We start from the raw sequence: 14,102 nt of genomic DNA, 5'->3' as shown, positions 1-14,102 counted from the left end.
GGAAGCCTTCAGATTTTCTATATGACAGCCATATCTGTGGATAGAAACCATTTTACTTTTCTCCTTTCAATGTTCATACTCTTTAATTTCTTTTTTCTTCTCTCTGAACTGTACTGACCGGAACTTCTGGTACGATGTTAATTAGTAATGGTTAAAGCAGACACCTTGATTTTAGTTTTAAGGTAAAACCATTCCATTTTTCATTATGATGCTAACAATAGAATCAAGTAAAAAATTTCCTTTTCAATTTATTTTTAATTGAGTTTATTGATACATTTTACATATACATAATGGTTATAAAATTCTTTTCTATTTATTTGATCCAAGTTTGATCATGAGTATGATGTCAACTTTTATCAAATCCTTTTTCTGCATCTATTAAGATGATCCTTGTCTGTTATTATGGTGACTTACACTGATTAACTTTTGAGTATTGAATAAAGCTTGCATGCTATGTTATCTTTAATATATTGCTGGATCCTATGGTTACTCTTTTATTGAGGATTTTTTTTTTTTTTTTTTTTTTTGGTTCCGGGGATTGAACTCAAGTCTGTACACTTGCCGAGGCAGGTGCTTATGCTGCTGAGCTGAATTCCCAGCCCTGAGGATTTTTTTTAATCTAAGGAATGTTAGTCTGTAGTTTTCTTGTCAGTAAATTTTTTGGCTTCATGTTAGGATAATTCTTACCTCAAAATGATTTGACACATTTTTCTTGTATATTTTTTCAAGAGATTGAATAGAATTGGCAGTATTTCTGCATTGAATGTATAGTCAAAATGGTCAGTGAAACCGTCCAGGCTTGGAGTTTTCTTAGGTGAGGTATATTATAACTATACACAGTTTCTTTAATAACTATAAAGACTATTTAGACTATTTCTCTTAGTCTGTGTTCAAGGGCTTGGTTCATTTTATTTAAGTTCTTAAATTTATATACAAAGACTTGCTTGTAGTATTGACTGATCCTTTTAGTCTCTAGCGATACCTCTTTCATTGTCAGAAAAAATGTAACTGTTGAATGATTTGTGCTTCATTTGAATATACAAATATCATTTTACTACCAGTACACCAAGTTTAAATGTTCCCAGCCTTTCATTTATCATAAGTGTCTAAAAATAGTAGAATCAGGCTCATTCAGAAGCAATCATTTTCTAAAACATGAATGAACACATTACAAAAAGTCTACTTCTGATGTTTAGGATATACTATCAAAGTCCTGTGTACCTGCATCTAGTGGGTATTCCAGACATGATAATGCAACTTAAACTTTAAGAACTTCTTCTAAAGACATTATTCACATATTGACCTTTAAGGCATATACTTATGCTATGAATGGTAAACGGAAAAATTAAACAATAAATGAGGTAATCATTTTTGGTCCAACTCCTAACAGAAAAGAAATTGTCAAGAGTGTAGGTTGCTTTTATTGTGTCATAAACAACTTAGTTTTCATGGTAAAGGATAAAAACTGGTAATAGTTACAGGCAGAAGATGTAAGATAGCCCGCAAGCTGAATAATGTGCTTGTAATTTGGATGTCAGAATTGTGCATAGACACATCCATTCATTTTTAAACTCCTTAAGGAAAACAAATGTTTTCTTGGGAATGTAGTATATAATCGAAAGTTTCAAGTAAAGTTTTATTGCTAAAAAAATATCCTATTTTAAGTCTTTTGCAAAATGAGCACTCAGATCAGTTTTATAAAAGTGTGAGTTTTGAAAAAAAAAGTGTGAGTTTTGTTTATCTTTTTAAAAATAGAATGGTAAATAACAGTTTTGTCAGCTAATTTTACCATAATTTTAAAAGGAAAACCTTAATCAGATCTTTCAAAAACTAAATATTATAAAGAACAAGCAAGTTATACTGCATATAGACTTGATATGTGAAGCAATAGCAATTATATTTATTGTGACAAATTCAGCATTTTTCTAAATTTCTTCCACAATTTAAGCAAATAAGCTTGACAATAGCTCCAGTTGCGCATTTATCTAATTAACCTTTTATTTATATTCTTTTTTTATTGACTCCAGATACCTTTTACAAACTATAGCTCTGCACTCATTCGTCAAATCTCTATTGAGTTGCTCTTGTGAAGCAAGACTGTGGACTGTGGCAGCACCTCAAAATACAATCTTAATAATACAGAAGCAGTCATGCCAAGTTAGTAAGTCCTTCATATTTACCTGTAAAATAAAACATTAGGCAATATTTCCTTAAAGTTTAAATATATTACTAGTTTTATTACTATGAAATTTTTTGTGTCAATATTTTCTGATGAGTGATATACACTATATAGTAATAATTTATATTCATTTCTTTGTACATAGAGTCCACCAAAAAATGTACATATCAGGAAAAGAAAAACTTGTATAAATATTTTAATACTAACTTTATTGAAATATCATAATGATTCATACAAGTTACCTTTGGCCTCTACAATTAGCAGAGGTGCTCAGACACCTCTTGTAATTGTAGAGCTTCCAGATATTTATTAGTAGGTAAACTGCTGAAGCATGTATGCAGTTTCTTAGTTATTGGTACATTTTAGATACACATAATGATCACTTTCATCATAGAAAATTTGTACCTATATATAATATATCTTGATTCTTTTTTCCCATTCCTCTCCCCTCAACCCTACTCCTCTTTATTTGCAAAAGATTTATTTTTATTTTTTTCTTTTCTCCTCTGTTATTCCTCTCTACCCTCTCCCTAGTTCCCCTTCCATTTGAACATTTTCTTCCTGTATCACAATATCTATTATACATTTTGGTCCTTATTTACACTTCCAGTTTCTTACACTGGAGAAATAAAGCAGTATTTACACACATGTGTCTGATTTTTTCCACTTAACAGAACAGTCTCAAGGTGTATGCATTTACCTAGAAATGTCTCAAACTTATCCTTGTTGACTTACTGGCATATTGGGAAGATTGTTGTTAGAATAGAGCAGTGGAGCAATAAAACAGTAACTTTGGAGTTAAGTTACTTAAGTTTCCACTCTGGTTCTACTGTATACTATATTTAGCTATACTATATTTATTTAGCAAGTTTATGCAGATCCTTGCATCATAAAGTTGCAGTTAAATGAATTACTTGATGTTAAATACAACTTAAAGATACTCTGTTATTGTTAGCAATTACTATGTTAGTGAATACATTGTCAGAAAATAAGTGATTTTTGGTTTTTAATTTTTAAAAAGAATAATTCTACAGAATGTGTTTTTACTGCAACTGAACTATTTTCTGTGTTACTATCTTAGTTGTATTTGGACTGTTTTTTTTTTTTCCCCTCTTTTTCTGACTTAACACACCGTACCTCCGTCTCATAAACCAGAATTTCAAGAGGCTAACAACTGCCACCATAAGCAAACTCAGAATTTTATTAGTAAAAATAAAGAAAAAAAGATATTCAATAAGCAATTAACAATGTCTGTCATAATTATTTTTCTTGTTATTTTTGTAGTATGTATCAGGAACTTTCTTCCTAAACAAAACAATAAAGAGTTGATACAAAGTTAGTATTTTTTACATATATGTCATGTCCCATCTTTATTTACCCTTTAAATGATAGTGATTTTACACAATAATTAGTTGCTATTTTTTTCTAGATAATTAGATGACTTTGACTCCAATGTTCCTTTTTTTTTTTTTTTTTTTTTGAGAGCAAAGATAATGGTCCTTTTTATTTGAAATATTGTAAGGAAATAAATTACTTTGGTACTTCTGAACATATATCCCATCACTGTGCTGCTTCAATGGAAAAGAAGTAATTGTTAAAATAAGTTACTATGACTAGATTAAGTTAGTAGCTTTTTCATTTTCTGGTTTTACTTTATTGGTATTAAAATAAATTACTTTATTGGTATTAAATAAAATTATTTTATTAGTATTTTATTTTATTGTGTAGCATATAACATTTAAATTCCTTGTGGGAAATTGGCACATGTTTTTTGTTGTTGTTGTTTTGTTTTGTTTTGGTACCGGGGATCGAACTCACAACCTCACGCTTGCCAGGCAGACACACTGCTGAGCTAAATCCCCAGCTGCAGAAGTTGGTACATGTACATAACATATCTTAATTCTTTTTTTAACCCTCTTCCCTCCCTCCCTTAATCCTCTTCCTTTTTAAAAAAAATCGGTATATATTTGTAGTACATAATGTTTACATTACTTGTATGAAGTTGGTACATCCTAATTTTTGCTTTTCATCTCCTCTCCTTCCCTCTCCTTTCCATCCCTTGATCCCCTTCCCCTTTGAAAAGATCTGTCTCCCTACTTAGTATTACTTATCTTTTATTTTAATGAACTAACTAACTTTCTTTTTTTCTGAAACAGAGTTTAGCTAAGCAGTTCAGGCTGGCCTTGAACTCACTTTCTAGTCCAGGCTGGCCTGGAACTCACAGCAATCCTCCTGCCCCAGCATTCCGAGAGCTAGGATTTACAGGGGTGCACCACCACACCTGGCATTGATGAGCTTTATTTTAATGATTCTATATAGGTATATTTATTCATCAGTGTTTACATAAAGATGCTAAGGAATGAATATTTATTGAACTACTATTCTAGACACAGTGTTTAGGTTTCAGGAAAAAATGATATGTGTGAAACACAATTCTACAATCTTCTAAAAGGTTTACTGTCTGATGAAAGAGATAGGAATATAAATGAACCAAAGCACTATGATTTTTACTGTAATAGATATATTCTTTTTTTTGGTCTTTTTCGTTTTTATTGGTACCAGGGATCCAACTCATGACCTCACACTTGCAAGGCAGTTGCTTATGCCACTGAGCTAAATCCCCAGCCCCAAAAGATATATTCTTAAGGTGATAAAAAAGGATGAAAATGGTTAATCTGCTGTGATTTTTGAAAGGAATATCAAGAAAAGGTATCATCCATCTTTTGAGAGGCCAGGCATTTCTATAAAGTAATGAGCAGATGAAATAATAGTAGAGAATCTTGGGTAAGTGATATTGCTATCTGAAGTAGAGATTTATTTTCTGTCTCCAATTAAAGAATAATTTAGTTTTAGATAAACTAGACTAAAAATAGACAAAAACTATGGATTGTAATATGATTTGTGTAAGTGGCTGTGGAGAAATTATAATGTGATGCAAAGAAACTATTCATAATCATTTAATTTTTTAAATTATATTGTCATGAATTTTGTCATCATTTGATGGATTATGACTTTTTAATCTAAATAAAACATGATTGTAATTTTTTTTCCTTTTTTTTTTTTTTTTTTTTGGTACTAGGGATCGAACTCATGATCTCACACTTGCTAGGCAGGCCCTTGTGCTGCTGAGATAAATCCCCTGCCCTATGATTATAATTTCTAAAAGACACGTGAAATGTATGAATTATGTGTTGTCTTCTATATGCTAGGGCTACTAAATAAATAAGAATAAATCTGTCCTTACCAGGAATCAAACTTGGGACCTTGCACTTGCCAGAGAGGTACTTATGCTGCTTAGCTATATCCCTGGCCCCGCATCAGTGATTAAGAATTCAGCCCCTGAGTAAAAATACTTTAAAGATAGAAGAAGCCAAAGTAGACTTTTTTTTTTTCCCTTCAGGATATTCTTCTTATTCTTTGTTCATTCTTTCAAAAATAGAATAACATACTGTTTTAATTCTTTCTTTGGTTTGTTGCCAAACAGTACGTTTATTATTGGTTGCTCTCAGTTATGTGCTCATGATAGGGAAAATATTTTGAAAGTACACAGAATTCTATAGGTGAAAATGAAATTCGTTGTTTATTAGTGAAGTGCTGCAGATAAAACAATTTCACCCTGTCAGAAAATATTGACTAGCCTTGATGGTTTGACCCTAACAATGAAAACCTCATTATTTTATAGGTATCGATGTATTTTATTTCTCTCTCATAATGCTACTGCTAGATTTTTTAATGGGAGCCATTTTTTTTATGTCAAAGAACTTTTTACTTAGCCCTTATAAAGTCAATAATTTTGTATATTTACAATAATTTTTGTAGCTAGTGGCTTTTCTCTCAGATGTTAAGTTTGGGTGACCTTGAATCTCCTACTTTCAGATTCTTAGAAATGGAAGGTTGAGGTAGTTAAAGCCTCATATTTGGATGATAAAATGTAATTTATTTACTCAGATGAAACACAAACAATTCATCCACCTTAGTTCTTTGATAAAGAATTACAGTAACATGAAGCTAAATATGTCGCTTGCCTTCTAAAGTTTGTTAAAATACTTAGCTAATTTAAATTTAAGTATGAAAGAATTATATGACCTTATTGGGGTTTAGTACATATTTATACATAGGATTTATAGATACCCATACATTGTGTGTATAGTAGGTATATATAAAAGATATACATACATATTCATTTAGAGGGTCAGTGAACTAATTATTTTAAATATCTTTGTAATTTTTAGATTTTACCTTTCAGATGATGAGAAAAATAAGTGCTTCTAGCAACCTTGTGACTTGTTCAGATCTAGCTTAAGAAAAAGAGTTAAATTTGTAATTTACTGGGATAGACTTTGTAAAATAAAATTTTGCTACTATAAGTACAACAATATTAAATTTTTTGTGACTACTTTTTTATAAGGCAGATTGGAACAATTGTTATAAAGAACTAAAGAAAAGTTGGTAATGCTATATGCATGCCACCTTGACCTAATCTAGGAAGTCAGTGAAGAGTAACAGAGAAAGTAGCCCTTGATCTGGGATCTGAAAGTTAACCCCTCTGAGAGAAAAGAAAACTACTAAACAGAAGCCACTTAGTAAGTTGAAGTCTGACAAGTATAAAGATCAGAGGATATTATTACTGTCAATAAATCTGATGCGTATGTTGGTTACAATTCTTATAGAGAATAATATGCAAGTTGCTCAGTGAATTAAAAGTAGAACTATCACATGATCCAGCATTCCTTCTTCTGGGGACATATTTAATGGACATCATTATCCCAAAGAGATATCTGCACTTTCATGTTCACTTTAGTACTATCCATAGCAGTCAAGATGGAAATAACCTAAGTGTCCTTCAACAGATGAATGGATAAAGAAAATGTGGATATATACGATGAATACCATTTGGCCTTAGAAAAGGATTTCTTGCTGTTTGTGACAACATAAACACCCTGAAGGACATGGGTGAAGTAAACTAGGAATAGAAAGACAGATATACACTATTCATTAAACTTACATATGGAATCTATAGAAATCAAACACAAACAGAGTAGAAGGGTAGTTACAAGATATAAGGAGCCAGGAACATTGGAAAGTTGGTCAAAGAGTATACAAATTTCAGTAGTAAGATGAATAAATGTTAGAGCCCTAATATACAACATGATGACAGTAGTCAATAATGTGCTGTATAGTTGAATTTGTCAAGAGAGTAGATTTTAAGTAATCTCAACACATGTACATGCACGTGCACACAAGTTGGACTGTGAAGTGATTATTGTTAATAGTTAATAAGCTTAACTACGATAATCATTTCACAGAGTGTATGTGTATCAAAACATCCTACTATGTGCCTGAAATATATAATTTATGTCAATATCTTATTAAAGCTGAAGAATAAAATAATCTGAAAGATGTAGTCCAAAATGAGGTTTGAAAAGTAGGATGGGATCAGATAACCCATGGCCTTTTGTGACATGTTTCAAAGAAATTGGTGCTTATTCTAAGGGCATTAGAAGTATATGAAGTATTTTTAAGTAGACGAAGGGTATATTCAAACATCTAACTCTGGTTGCTCTGTAGAGGATTGTTGTGAGGAAGGAAGTGAAAAGGAAGATCAACCAAATACAGATGAAGGCAGCTTGCACTTGGATGAGGAAAAGGAGATTTGCAATAGCCATGGGTCAGTGTGAAAGGATGAAATAACCAGGGAGGCACAAGATTGTTACCTTGTGTGGAGTGCTCATTTGAAATCAGTTGTGAGTTTGTACTGGAACCAGCTTGCTTTTTGGAGTACTTTTTCTAGAAGGCACTTGGCAGCTCAGGTATAGTCATACATAGAAAAAGTGGTTAATACTATGGTAAGATTTCTAAATTAGTAATTTTGGTGGAAGAGCAGTTTTGAATGGTAATCAGAGTCTTTAGTACCTGGTTGACAGCTGAAGTGGCTTGAAGGAGAATGTCGCTGGAGGTGGCCTGAGGGCATAGTATTGTGAAAATATTTGAAAATTATATAGTATGATGAAGTTTTGGGGAAAGAAGATTACAAACTAGATACCAAAGTTGCAGGCTAAAGGAAAGTGGGGTCAACGAATATTGGTAAGAAATGGCAGCAGTAAGTGTGTTTAGGTGTGTTAGGATAGATGACCATATTACAGAGTTTTTGTTGGATCATTGAACACAACTGTTTGCAGTCTCACTGTTTGAATGTTGACTTTGTATGCTTTGATCCTGTGACTTGAGCAACTATTTCTAAGATGGCAATGTGTAATCCATTAACTGGTGATTTCTTACTTTTTTTGTAATCCTGTATTACTTGTACTCTTACACTGTTTTGTCTTGTTTTTTCTTTTTTTTCCTTTTAAATAAAATTAAAAATAAAAAAAAAAAGAAATGGCAGCAGTAATAAGAGAAATCAATTTTTTTTCTCTTGGCCTCAGATGAAGACAACTTGAGAAAAAATGGAAAACGGCAACAAAAAAAAGAAAACACCAGAGCTGAGCATATAGCTTAGTGGTGAAAGTGCCTGCCTGGCAACTGTGAGGTCCTGAGTTCGATTCCTGGTACTGAAAAAAGGAAAGAAAGGCCAAATAAAGAAAGAGAGAAAAAAAGCAGCCACCAGTTGACATCAGTATTCAGGAAAGAATAGTGTGTTTTAAAATAAGGAGAAAGACCTCAGAAAAAGGTTAGAAGATATAATTTTCCTAGTTATTGCTGAGATAATGTAAAGGCACATTGGGAATGTTTAGGAGGCAGAGAGGAATAAATAGAATGAATTGGCAGAAAGGTACAGGGCATTCTGGGGATGGACTTTTAGCAGCAGGACACAAGTCATGGTGGTCCTAGTTTGAGGCCACTCTCCCATTTTACTGGTGTGTGTGTGTTTGCTTGCTTTTGAGACAGGTCTTACTAAGTAGTCTAGGCTGATCTCGAACTCACTTTGTAGCCAAGACTGGCCTCAAGCTTGTGGTGATCCTCTTGCATCAGCCTCCTGAGAGCTGGGATTACAGGTGTGCACCACTATCCCTGGCTTGTTGTGTTTTTTAATTGAAGTGAAATGCGCACAACATACAATCAACCATTTTTAAATGTACACCCATTACACTTAGTGTGCTTACAATTTGTGTAACCATCACTTCTAGTTTCATAATGACTCCATAATCTCCAAAGGAGAACCTGAAGCCATTAGGCAGTCACTCTTTGGGTGTCCTTTTTGAGACTGACAGCCATTGGGTCTAATAGTGGGGAAACATGTCTGTCTTGCTAAGGACAACAGTAAGCATAAAAGATTCTTGAAATGAGGGATTAGACACTCCAGAAACTTGTATGTGTTGCTTTTGTTTCAAACTTCAATACTTCTGGAACCAGACTGTAATAATAAAAATAGTTCTTTCCCCATCTGGTCTTACATATCCTCTCAATTATACTTACATCATCATTCTCCTGTTAACTGAGAACTAAGCTGCAGTAGCCTTTTACCTTCTTCCATAGCTACTGTTACAGAGGTACAAATCTCTTTCTGTTCCTGCTGCTGTCATTTCCTCTGAGGTTCTCATTAGTTTATGCATTTCTCTTCCTAACAAATCCCCCTGCTTGTAGTGTCTTTTCTTTTCTCTCACATTCTTTCCTTTTCTCTTCCTCTACATCATCTTTCTGATACTGGGGAACTGCAGATTGAAACCAGGAGTGATTATCACTGAACTACATCCCCATTCTCCCCCGACCTTTTTTTTAAAGACTGAAACTCACTAAATTGCCCAGGCTTAACTCACATTTTCTGTCCTTCTGCCTTAGCCTCCCAGCATGCTGGGATTATAGGCTTATTTTAATTTCTTTCTTGTTTTTTGTTTTGTTTTTTTGTCTTTTTCCTTTTTATCAGTACCAGGGATCCAACTCAGGACTGCCTGATTGCAAGGCAGGTGCTTATGCCACTGAGCTAAATCCCCAGCCCCTCTTTCTTGGTTTTTTAAAGATAGAATCTCTCTCTGTAGCCCAGGCTGACCTGATTTACTGAGTCGTGGGGCTATAGGTATACACCACTATGCTTGGCCTACAGGCATCTTTTCTTTCTTGTTTATTTTTATATTTTGGTGCTGGAGATTAACCCCAGGGCTTTCCACATGCTAGGCAAGTGCCCTATCTTAGCTGTACCCCAACCCTAGTTTCTTTATCCTTTTATTGATGGAATAGTCCATTTTAGATACTTAGATACTGCTACTAGCTGTTCATAATCTGACACTAGAAACTTTCTCCAACTACCCTTCTCACACAGTTCTCAAATGAGGTAAATGTGATACTGTCCAAACATCAAATGTTACTGTAGTTATTTTTTTTTTTTCCTGTCACTATTACCTTTATTGGCCTCAGGCTTCATTCAAACTTGTCTGGTCAGTACTCTTGAGCATACTTTGTGTTTTTCTCACTTAGTATCTTTCTTAAGCAATCCTCCTTTTCTGGACTCTTCTCCTTTTCTATTTCCTTTTCGAATTCCTATGGGTTTAATGAAATCTTTGTTTATTTGAGTCTTTGTGATCTTTAAATTCTCTAAAACCATTCTATCATTTTTCATGCCATTTGGCATTTAGCCTGTTCTTCCTTAAATTGTTTTGCTTTCTTATCTTGACATTTGTGAAATTTGAGGATACAATAGAGAACATGTCAGCCAGCACCTGTCTTTGTGTTCTGGATGTAAATAAATGATTGTTAAATGATTTATGATTATGATGTAATGTGATACTAGAGGGTCACCAGAAACCCTTTTTTGGAAAATTTGCAGCTGCTTCTCCCCATATACTTTTTTTTGTTAATATGTTGAGTTCCAGCGTGACATTTTAAATAAAACAACTTATTGCACTGTTTTTCCTTTCAATATTAGGGATTAAACTCACTGCCTTCACACTGAGCTGTCTCCCAGCCCTTTTTATTTTTTATTTTGGGGTTTGGTCTCACAAAGTTGCACAGGCTGGATTGGAGTTTGTAATCCTCCTTCAGCCTCTCAGGGTGTTGGGATTAAAGGCACATGCCACTGTGCCCAGTTTAATTTGTATTTTGTTTCAGGTGAAAAAATTAAGGCTATCGAGTTTTATTATTTACTGGATAATACTTAGCAGAATTAAAAAATAACATACATATATATATATATATATAAAATTATATAGCCACAGTAGAACTTCCTCGTATTTGCCTTGTAGCCACTAGATTCCTTCTTATAAGAAACACATACATATTCTATTTTGACTTCCTTTTTAGAAAAGGTACCACATTCTACATGCTTTATTTGATGACTATATAGTGGATATTTTATATCGATACATAGAGAATTTCCTCCATTTGAAAAGTGTTGTATTGTGTGTGTGCATTGCAGTTTAAGTACTCAAGTATTGCTCATTCCATTAAGTTTTGGCCAGGATGAAGATAAATGCCACATTTTCTATAATTATCTCTTTACTTAGACCACTCAGCCACACTACTGTGTTCTTTTTACTTACTTAAAAGAGCCATAACAAAAGTGATACCAACAGAGCAAGTAATGGTGACTGTCAGTTTTTGTTGTTGTTGTTGTTCCTGGCATAACAAAATTCAAGAAATGTAATCTGTGTTGAGTGCCTGCCAATACTCTGAAGTGTTTATTCTAAGTTTTTTTTTTTTTTTTTTCAGGATCAAGGTTCAAAACTCTGGAGCACTCTACCAAACCTTTTCTTTTTTTAAAAATTTATTTAAGGAGAAAAAGAAAAAAGCAGAAAAAGGGTACAAGTTATACAGAATTACAGAAAAAAAAACAGTAGGAAATCACTAGTTAATGGATTACATATTGTCATCTTAGAAATATTTGTTCAAGTTACAAAATTAAAGCATATAAAGTGGATATTCAAACAGTGAGACTGCAAACAGTTCTGTTCATTGATCCAGCAAAATTCAGTAATGTCATTGTCTATCTTATACACTTAAATATACATGCAGTTACATCGTTTAGAGCACTTTTCCTCTCTTTTGTACAATGACTATTATACATTTTGGGTTTTATTACTCCCACAGTTCTTATTACTTTTTTGGAAGAGAGTAAAACGAAGTGTGACATAACAGAACAGAGTCGGTTAAATCAAAAGGGTGGACATAATAGATAATGTAAAAACATAATACAAGGTGATCAACAATGGTTACCATAATGCCTCCCTATATCTCAAATAGAATTGCCTATATCATCAGTTATAATAAAATTGAACAAAACAGTAAAGAACAAAACCAAAACATTGGAGACATTACAGATCTTCAAAAGTAGTAATAGTCAACCAGAATGGGCGTCATAATGAATCCCACTATCTTCACAGCTGTTGCCTAAACTTTCGAACCTGGTACTATCAAGCAAAACAGAATAGAGGAACATCAGTCAAAACAAGATGGTGAGAGCAATACAGGGCTTCAAATCAAGTTAACAGAAAACCAAAGTGGGTTACTATAATATATCCTGCTGTTTTTTTATTTATTTTTCCCTTAATTAAAAGAATAAAAATAAAAAAGTAAATAATAATTGGGGGCTGGAGGTTTAGCTCAGCAGCATAAGCACCTGCATTGCAAGCAGGTAGTCGTGAGTTCGATTCCCAGTACTGATTAAAAGGAAAAAGACAAAAAAAAAAAAAAAAAAAGTAAATAATAAAATGGAGATTGAGATAAAAAGAGGGCATAACAACCAAACAGTGCAGATCAAAACATAACCATTTAAGCAAAATACTGTTTCACCACAAGATAATCCCGACATAAAAGTAGTTACCATATTGTCTCTTTCCTTGAAATCTTATACTGTAGCATCAAATATATCAAAACAATGTAAAACCATTCAGGAGAATGACAGTATTACAGGGTATTTAGAATCAACTAACAGAAAATGAACAATGGTTTCTGTATAATCTCCTTGTCTATAAAGTTTTTGTTTATACTATCACATACAATAAAATCCAATAAGATACAACATGTTAAGACCTATGGAGACAGAAGAACAAAAGCTTGATGGGACTTCAAAACAAGAGGACATTAAATCAGCATTACCTATTATGATGTTGTTTTCTCCAAGATAGCTGTTCCTATCATCCAGTCTTCTCTGCCTCATTTCTCTTGAGCTCTTTTTCTGTCATTAGTTGTCAGTTTGTCCTTTGCATGTTGTTTTCTGCTCCATTCATTGTGGCCTGTCTGCCACTATTTCTGGATTCTTCGTATTTTTCATTTTTAGAATATCCTGTAGTATTCTCTGTAAAGTTGAATTGGTGGTTGCATATTCCCCTAGTTCCTCTTTATCCTAGAAGCACCTTGTTTTTCCATCAATTTCCAGGAATAGTTGTGCAGGATATATCAGTCTTGGCTGAAGGTTATTATCTTTCAAAGCTTGAATTATTTCCCCCCACGTTCTTCATGATTTGATGGTTTGTGCCGAGAAGTCTGCTGTAATTCTGATGGGTGTTCCCTTGTAAGTGATCTGTTTCTTGTCTCTAACAGCTTTTAATATTGTTCTTATATTGGATTTCTGGAATTTTGATTATTATATGCCTGAGTTTAGCTCTGTTTGAGTTGTAGGTAGCTGGGTTCCTGTATGCTTCATACATCTGAGTATCTTTACCTTTTGCTAAATTAGGAAAATTCTCCTGGATTATTTCTGCGAGTAGCTTTTGTAGTTCATTTGTTTGTGTCCCTACCTCTTCTTCTATGTTCTTAATTCTTAAGTTATAGATCCTCTTATCATCTTCTAGTCTTTGTATTATTGCTGTTTGTTTCTTTGTTATTTTTAAGAAGTTTTTCATTTCATGCTCCCATATTGCAAATCTGTCCTCCAGTTCTGATAATCTATCCTTAGTTTCTTTCAAGCTGTTATGTCAGTTTTCGATAGAGTTTTTAGTTTCCTGGTGATCTCTTTGAACCTGCTTCACGTATTCTATGTTTTCTCTATTTT

At 33.2% G+C, this 14,102-nt stretch overlaps 1 protein-coding gene across 19 annotated transcripts in view; it reads left to right on the top strand.

The window, feature by feature from the left end:
- Positions 1–14,102, top strand: part of Hmbox1 (homeobox containing 1) — a 183,788-nt gene that overhangs the window by 27,777 nt on the left and 141,909 nt on the right. Inside the window, exon 2 of one of the 19 annotated variants that reach the window (XM_063234526.1) lies at positions 2,028–2,157. The exons of 17 other annotated variants lie outside the window; for them this stretch is intronic. The gene's annotated coding sequence lies outside the window, so the exon portion shown is untranslated. Of the gene's footprint in view, positions 1–2,027; positions 2,162–14,102 lie in introns of all 19 variants that reach the window. One more of the 19 variants, XM_063234527.1, reaches the window with a different exon arrangement.

Source organism: Cavia porcellus, unplaced genomic scaffold (assembly GCF_034190915.1).
Source record: "Cavia porcellus strain 051 isolate PalLab524CR breed Dunkin Hartley unplaced genomic scaffold, mCavPor4.1 scaffold_24, whole genome shotgun sequence".
NCBI lineage: Eukaryota > Metazoa > Chordata > Mammalia > Rodentia > Caviidae > Cavia > Cavia porcellus.
The sequence above is the reverse complement of the archived record's forward strand: the minus strand, read 5'-3'. Positions and strand labels throughout refer to the sequence as shown.